General features: G+C 43.1%; 1 protein-coding gene and 1 long non-coding RNA gene across 5 annotated transcripts in view; one reads left to right on the forward strand and one right to left on the reverse strand.

Moving 5' to 3' along the window:
- Nucleotides 1-8,860, reverse strand: part of DCUN1D3 (defective in cullin neddylation 1 domain containing 3) — a 45,939-nt gene that overhangs the window by 36,146 nt on the left and 933 nt on the right. For 3 of the 4 annotated variants that reach the window (XM_077983494.1, XM_077983496.1, XM_077983497.1), the window contains exon 2: nucleotides 5,469-5,542. The exons of the other annotated variant lie outside the window; for it this stretch is intronic. The gene's annotated coding sequence lies outside the window, so the exon portion shown is untranslated. The remainder of the gene's footprint in view (nucleotides 1-5,468; nucleotides 5,543-8,860) is intronic. 4 annotated transcript variants of the gene reach the window in all.
- Nucleotides 33-6,223, forward strand: LOC144338102 (uncharacterized). The gene is made up of 3 exons (XR_013411918.1): nucleotides 33-401; nucleotides 2,602-3,129; nucleotides 3,451-6,223. It is a non-coding gene; the product is annotated as an uncharacterized LOC144338102 (long non-coding RNA).

Here is an 8,860-nt window from a genome sequence, read left to right on the forward strand (position 1 = left end):
GTTCTATGGACAGACCACAGTACCTGGTTGAATTTTTTTTTTTTTTTTTAAAGGAGAAAGACCAAACTAAATTGGCCTGCCAAAGAGAATGTGGATGTTGTAGAAATGTGAAGTAAAAAATGATTTTTTTTCTTTTTTTTTTGAGATGGAGTCACTCTATCGCCCAGGCTGAACTGCTGTGGCACGATCTCAGCTCACTGCAATCTCTTGCCACCCGGCTTCAAGCAATTCTCCTGCCTCAGCCTCCTGAATAGCTAGGATTAGAGGCGCCTGCCACTAAGCCCGGCTAATTTTTGTATTTTTAGTAGAGACGGGGTTTCACCATCTTGGCCAGGCTGGTCTTGAACTCCTGACCTCGTGATCCACCCACCTCGGCCTCCCAAAGTGCTGGGATTACTGGCGTGAGCTACCACACCTGGCCGATTTTCTTTAATTAGTAGTTTTTTCACATTACAGTTCCCATAAGAGAATCATTAATTACCTCAGTAATTGACATGTAACTGTTCTGTCTGGATAGCAAACATTGTTAAATGTCAAGAGCCACCACCCAGGGTTCTCTAACCCCACACTCTAACAGATACAAACAATTACAATCCCTCCTTTACCAACTTCTGATTTGTCAGAATAAAGCCCTAAGAGACAGGGATCTTGGGGAGCGGGGAATTGGCCAGCAGTCCGTAAAGATGATCGGTCTCCAAGATGGGAAGTTAAGTTGTCAGAGAGGAGTACGTGTAGGGTAGCTGGCCTTCAAGGGGGCACAGTGGTGATGATGGTGGTATTGTGGGCTGGGTGTGGAGTGAGGAGAAATGCCCATCAGTAGTCTAGCTGGGAACAGGGATAACTCTGGATTATGGCTGATTAGTCCATCTTGGAGACCAATTTGGCCAAAGCAGCCATTGTGTCCCTGTACTCATCCCTCTTAGGCAGAAATATCCTTTCCAGTTGGGGAAGAGAGGACTTGTGGTCAGAGACCTGCCAGCTCCAGAGGACCCTGTCCCCTTCTTGTGAATGGCGTTCCCTGGAGTTGGGCAATTTTGTGGGCCTGCTCCTTCCCTACCCTCTGTCCACAGTAAGTACACTATTAGTATTTTCCACCCTCTCCCAGCTAGACCAGTGATGGGCATTTCTCCCCAGTCCACAATACCACCAACCACTGTGCCCTCTCATAAGGCCAGCTACCCTACACAAGCTCGTCTCCGACAACTGAACCTCCCATCTTAATTCTCTGGAAGTCTTTCAGCTTTTCTCTTTTATAAAAAGTTAGGAAACTCTCAAGCAGAATGCTCCTCACCATGGGCATGAGATACACCAATTGTTTTGAGTAAACGACTGAACAAGTGACTATATCAAAAAACAACTACATTTCTAAGAGAAAAAGAACCTGACAACATTCTCAAAAGTAGACACAGAGCATTCACTCTATCACTCCTCACTCTCTAATTCCACTTACTGAGAAGGAAGAAAATGTCACAACTGGGAAAAACACCTCCTCAAAGGGCCGGAGACTTCAGTGTGCCCCTGGATGCCGGCTTGTAGGACCCACACTGCTAGAGTCCTGGCACCCTCACTGTAATGGTATTATTCACCTTCCCCTCCTGTTTAAAGAGCACTTACTAGGCAAGTCATTAAGTAGACACAAAGCCAATTTGCTTTACAGATATTTTTTAAAAATAAGGAATGCATGTCCTTGTTGGTTATTTCCACAGAGCTGTTCAAAAGCTGTTCTGTCCATGGATCCACCTGGATTTTCCTCTTCAGATTCCAGGGCAGGTCACAGGAAACTGAAGTCTGGTTCAGCACTTTGCACAGGTGTTTGAGAGCAGGCCCACTTGCTTATCTGAAAAACTTACAGTGCACTGGCCATTTTGGGGTTTGGTTTGGGGGAAAAAAGAAAACTTACAGGGATAATGTCTCAACTCCTATTTGAATGTAATATGGTCACTTTCAGAACTATTCTGAAGAAAAAAAGCCAACTCTCTATTAAGTATCCACAACCACTACTAAAACTAAGGAGACTCCCACCCCATTACCCATTAATAACTTCGCTTCACATATGCTTCACTGCACCCCTTTCAGAGAAGAAGGAGTCTTCTCTGAAAGATGAAGAGTTTGTGACAAAATGTTTGAGTACAGAACCCAAGAATACAGAGTCCAAACACCAAGGATTCAATTAAACTCAACTTTATCGGGTGCCTACACCGACTTGTTTGACAGATACAGTGCAATAGAGAGAACAAGAATTAGTGCAGAGAAGGCCTGATTCTAGCCCTGCTGCTGCCTAGAGCTTGCTCTGTGACTTTAAGCATTTACTCATCTTTTTTTTTTTCTTTAAATGAGACAGGGTCTCACTCTGTCACCAAGGCTAGAGTGCAGTGGTGCGATCTCAGCTCACCGCAGCCAGACCTTTCTGGCTCAAGCAATCCTTCTGCCTCAGCCTCCCGAGCAGCTGACACTACAGGTGCACACCACCATGCCCAGCTCCTCTTTCTTATTTCTTGTAAAATGGGGTCTCACTGTGTTGCCCAGACTGGTCTCAAACTCCTGGGCTCAAGAGATTCTCCCGTTTCAGCCTCCCAAAGTACTGGGATTACAGGCATGCAGTGCACTACCACGCCCGGCCTACTCATTTTTCTTGATTTCTGTTTTCCCACTAAAAATCACCACTTTTCAACCTGTTTTCAGCCTCAGAACATTTTATTCAACTAGAATCTTATAGGGTAGCCCAACATAACAGAATATTACAGTTACTTTTCACAAACTGAAGTAGTAACATGAAACAGAAGGAAAACAGCAAAACCCCCTCATCCCTGCCACAAGCACACTTCAACGATGGCTGGAGAGGGCTCCTCCAAGCCCAGCTTGAAATAAACGCCAGATATGCTAAGATTCTGCAAGGGTTTGACTTTTTCCTACTTTTCCTAAACTTCAGGAAGAGGAATTAACAGAATTCAATGTAGTAAAGCTATGACTTGAGACTCGTTCAGAATCAAAATTAAAGGACACATACTAATCCACTTTAAGCAAACACTGCATAGAGTTCAAACTCATCATGAATGATAGACAGCTAAAAGCTATCACCCAACTCTGCTGCTTGTGTGGAAACAATCTGCTACTAAAATAAAGGGGCAGGCCAGGTGTGGTGGCTCACGCCTGTAATCCCAGCACTTTGGGAGGCCGAGGCAGGCAGATCACTTGAGGTGAGGAGTTCAAGACCAGCCTGGGCAACACAGCGAAATCCCATCTCTATTAAAAATACAATAAATTAGTGGTGCGTGGTGGTGCAGGCCTGTAGTCCCAGCTACTCAGGAGGGCTGAGAGAGGAGGATCGCTTGAGCCCGGGAGGTTGAGGCTGCCGTGAGCCTTGATCGTTGCCACTGCATTCCAGCCTGGGCCACAGAGAGACCCTGTCTCAAAAAATAAATGAATACATAATAAATAAAAAAGGGGTAGGTTTTTACAACACTTTCTCTTGGACCAACAGGCAGAAAGAGGGGCAGTGGCTCCGAGATGCTAAGCAGTCTCAAAAATGAAGAGTCCCACACTACACACTGCTGCTATCCGAGATCCTTAGTCATTCATCAGACCTGGTGTGAATCTGCAGGCCCAAGTGACAATTATTTCTAGTCACCAGGTCTTGCGGTTGAGCCCTCCAGCAAAGCAGGGCACAAAAGGATCAGGGATGATGCTTCCCAACACTATGCAATCCAAGCTTCTGTGTGGCAATTCAACAACATAGTATTGTTCAAAGGACACTCTTGAACAAGGTCAAGCCCTCAGGAAGGTAAGAGGAGTCATCGACATGTCTGCCTCTGCATGCAACCAGGCTGGTATCCAGGCACTGGGCACAGGTGACTTATTTTGCCACAAGAGCTAATCACCACCTCAAGACTGATTGACTAAGATACCCTATTCTAATGTATGGTATTTAAAGAAGGTCTCATTTGCATACATCCTAAAGAGAATGATTTCCCTATCTGCCATTCTCTTCTTTCAACATATCACAACTTCAAAGAATAAGAGTTTGAGCCACTTCCAACCTTTTCTCTCATTTTCAGTGCAATTGGCCATCTGCATTAACAAGTTCTACATCGGCAGATTCGACCAACCATGGGTCAAAAATATTTGGAAAAAATACATAACAACAACACAATAATAAAAAATAATATGAATTTTAAAAAATACAGTACAGCAACTATTTACATACCACTTACATTGTATTTGGCTGTTGTTTTTGAGATGGAGTCTTGCTCTGTCACCTAGGCTGGGGGGCAGCAGCTCCATCATGGCTCACTACAGCCTCCAATTCCTGGGTTCAAGCAATTCTCCTGCCTTAGTCACCCCAGTAGCTAGGACTACAGGCACGCACCACCATGCCTGGCTAAGTTTCTTAAATTTTTTGTAGAGACGGGGCCTGACAACGTTGCGTAGGCTGGACTTGAACTCCTGGTCTCCAAGCAATCCTCCCACATAATGAAAAAAAAAGGGGGCAGGTATTTGTAGTAGCCTCCTAACGTGCTGGGATTACAGGAATGAGCCATCTCACCCAACCTGTATTAGGTTAATAAGTAATCTGGAAATGCCTCCTAAGTAGCTGGGACTACAGATGTGCATCACCGCCACTCCCTGCACCTTCCCATATACTACCCACTTTATATAAGAGTCTTGATCATTTGAGAATTTTGGTATCCAAGGGGTCCAAAACCAATCCCCCAGGATACCAAGGGGATGTAAATATGTTCAGCTCTAGTTTATAATTATTCACTAATTAACGGTCAAGTTCTGTGGTAATCTCTTCCCGCCACCCAAAAAGAATAGGATTCACCATCATCTAGAAAAATGGACATAAGAACTAGTGAAACTAGATTTGAACTGAAAGACACTAATTCAATTAACCCGAGTCCATTGTGCAAAGAGCTTCAGAACAGTCTCAACATTTAGAGAGAACCGATTCTGGTTCACTGATATCAATATCTATGAACAGACACAAAGAGATAATTTTACGTTATCAAGACCCGGGAAAACAGGAGTTACCACGTCATTACCATTGTTTCAATCTAAGTTACCACTTCTTCACCTCAAAACAACCGGCAGATAGTGCACAATTAAATCTTACTACAGCACATAGAGATAGTCCCAGACTACTTCAAGTACTTACACAACCATTCTGTTTTTCACTTCCAGTATTTATTCAATAAATTACATGAGATATTCAATACTTCATTATAAAATAGGCTTGTTAGATGCATTTGCCCAACTGCAGGTTAATGTTCTTGGCATGTTTAAGGTAGGCTAGGCTATGATGTTCGGCAGGTGAGGTATATTAAATGCGTTTTTTACTTACAATATTTTCAACTTACGATAGGGTTATCAAAGGTAACCCCACTGTAATTCAAAGAGCATCAGTATACCAAAACAGTAGCAAAATCAGATCACCTTTAAGTCGTGTAATGCAATGTAAAACCACTTACCCACAACTCCAATAGCAAGTGGCATCAACTGGCTCTCTAGGCTGCCCACCTTTCAGAAGAGTTTGTCCAAAAGCCTGCAAAGTGTAAGAAACAAATCTACTGGTACCCTAAATTAAAAGGCCAGCTCAGCTCTGAAAATCCAATTTACTTAAATTTTCGGATTCTTTCCCCAAACACAGTTAGTAGCCAATGTAGGAGTCAATGGCTTCTCCTTGTGTTCAAGTCCCCTCCTACCCACCCGCCCCCTTTCAAAAATTAGAAAAGAGCCACCAGTCTCCAAACTGGCTGATGAAACTTCAGCCTACAGGATATTTTCATACTTCAGTTACAATAAACCATTGAAATGAAAATGAAGTGGAGAGAGCTTAGTAACCCAAGGGATAGAGCATTTTATACCCAGCAACAGCATATAAATTAAGTCCAAAATCTTTAACCTGGGCCAAAGCCAAATAATTAAGTTAATAAATCTCACTACCAATTCTCTATTCCTTTGAGATACTCTAGTATGAAGAGTAGAAGTTGTTTGCCTGTTCCTAGCTGTTTACTTTAGTCATTTGCTTGCTAACTAAAAGACATTCTGTTTGCAGTCAAATCAGAATTAGTAATTCAGTACCAGGATCTACCTCGTCCCCTTCACTCCCCCCAGAACTGCCCAGAAAGCTCAGTTCAAGTTTTCGATAATCCTTCTACAGGTGCCACTAGAATACTGGAACCTAAAACAGGTGACAAGTCCTCAAATTCTGATTCGTTTTCCCCAAACACTAAAAGGTTTTATTTAGCATTTCTAATACTGAGTTTACTACAAATAGCCCAAGCAACATTTAAGTCTCTCAACCGCCTGGCTCAAAGAGCCAATTCACTCAAAGAACACACTAGTCACTGTTGTGGGGTTCAAAAGTAGAAAAAAGCATATTCTGTTTCGGCCCAGTGTGACATGGCTCAAGAGGGCCAAATCAAGGAGTCTTGATTGGGCCTCTCAAGTGGACAATCTGGTCAAGGTGAGGCGGAAAAGCAGCACACCATTAGAGATGAATGCCCCCAGCAGAAGGCAAAAGTAGGTTACATCCCTTGATTACATGCCAGCCCAAAGATGCTGACACAGTGGAATTGAGCCCCACAATGGTCATTTATCTAATGTAATCCACTGAGTGAACTTTTAGCACCAACCTACACCTCAGCTGAGTGTTATTAGTCATCAGAAGGCCAAGACAAGAGTGCAACTATTGCAACATAAACTGCCTCCCTACAAAAGACAACTTGAAACTTAGATCCTGATGGTCATCTTGGTAGATGGACAAGGGTATATTATTAACACTTGCCCAATCCTTAAATTCAGGCAGAGCTGGAAACAAAGGAGGATTCGTATACTAGAACACATTCAGAGAACTTATTATGCAGTTTTAAATAGTAGCATATAAGACAAAATAAGGAAAGAGGTGGGCCCTCAATTGAACATCCTGCTGAAAATCTGAACACTCAAAATGAGCCGGGCGCAGTGGCGGGCGCCTGTAGTCCCAGCTACTCAGGAGGCTGGGGCAGGAGAATGGCGTGAACCCAGGAGGCGGAGCTTGCAGTGAGCCAGGATCGCGCCACTGCACTCCAGCTTGGGCGACAGAGCAAGACTCCGTCTCAAAAAAAAAAAAAAAAAAAAGAAAATCTGAACACTCAGCTTGGGATTTATTTGCCAGAAAAGACCCAGGTGACCACTGCCTCTTCCTCTCCCACTCAGCAGAGTGACTTTATTATGACAGTCCAACAGTACCTGCAAAAACAGTAAGTGATAAGACCCTAGTTAAGGCAATAGAATTAATCAACAAGCAGCATCATTTTCTACTTCCTACTCCTTCTGGCTTTTAATTCGTTTGCCTACCTATTCTGAGCCCCACATCCACCTCTCTCACCTTATCGCCAACTCTCCCCTGTGGTCACTAAGCTCTGGCTATTACTCACCCAACCCATCCTCTTTCCACTACCTCCCACCTACCCTGACCCTTTCTTCCCATTCCCTGGAACTTGATAAACGCATTCCAGCCAGTTTCTGCACCAGCTGTTCCCTGAACCTGGAAGGATCTTCCCCTTATCTCTGGATGGCTGGCTCCTTATTTATACTTAAAGCTCAACTTAAGTGTCACCTCCTCAGAAAGGTCCTCTTCGACTGCATCTACAGTTAAGACACTTTCAATCACATCACTCTTTTCTTCAGCGCTTAATCAAAATCTGGTTTACTGGGGTATATATTATGTCTCTCTCTGTCCCCAGCTCCCGCTCTGATGTAAGCTCCATGAAAGGGTGAACCTTTTGCTTGTGTTCACCTGTGTACACCCAGTGCCTCAAACACTGGCTGGCACTTAGGAGTCAATAAATGTTGTTGAATTAATGAACTTTGTATTCAATGGTAAACTAGGTTCCAAATCAGTCAAAGTGAGAACAGTAGTCATTCTTCTGTTGTATTTTTGTGAAACATCTAAACACGCTGTTACTGGTCCAATCAAGGCATTAAATATTCTGTTTTGTAGGGCCCGAAAGCCCTGAACAGGACTTCCTAGCATCAGATCTTCCTAGCGCTATGCATATCAAGCTCAGCTACAGAAGGACAGGGTTTACGGGCACTTTCTAATCAAAGGACTCGGAAAATGTAGGCACTATCTCTTAAAGTTCTTCAGAAAACAGTTTCAGAGTCTACAAAAGATTTCCGAAGAATAAATCAACACCAAAAGGAAAATCGTAACATTTCACTCTGAAATCTGTCTGAGAGGCTAGAGGGGTGCTCCTTGATTTTTTTTTGTTTAAACCAACAGCATATCAACAAAGAGGCCTTCTTTCCCTTCTTTGCTTCAAACAATCTTTTCGCATCCGTTATTGGTTTGTATCCGCCCTTAAACGAAAACTAAACAGATCACATTGTCTCATTTAGGACCCCCTATACACAAAGAATCAGCTACATAAAGATGAAAATCAGCACAAGCTGAATGTGTCACTGAAGATTTGTGTGTCACACACAAATGGAGAAAAAGATAAGAGAGCTATTGTCCAATTGTAGAAACAAAAAAGTAATATGGGGTTTTCTGTTCTCTGAAGTGCATCATGAAAAGGGGGTGGAGAGAAACACAGAAATCCAGAATTAGCCTAGCAAATCATTTTGGGAAGAGCTGACAACATGTAAATTCCTCACACATAAAGTATTTCGAGCAAGAGACCTTGATTCCTGGGCTATGATGCCATTCAGGATTCCTTGCAAAGGCTCTGGAATTCCAGTATTCATAAAAGAAAATGCTCATTATAATCGGAGCGTAGAACCCAGCGTAAGAGGTACTCCCAACGTGACAGCCTGTATGAAGTATTACAAAGCTTACAGTTAAGATCTGGGATAGAGGCTGAACACCAAATTCAAA

Source organism: Macaca mulatta, chromosome 20, assembly GCF_049350105.2.
Source record: "Macaca mulatta isolate MMU2019108-1 chromosome 20, T2T-MMU8v2.0, whole genome shotgun sequence".
Taxonomy (NCBI): domain Eukaryota; kingdom Metazoa; phylum Chordata; class Mammalia; order Primates; family Cercopithecidae; genus Macaca; species Macaca mulatta.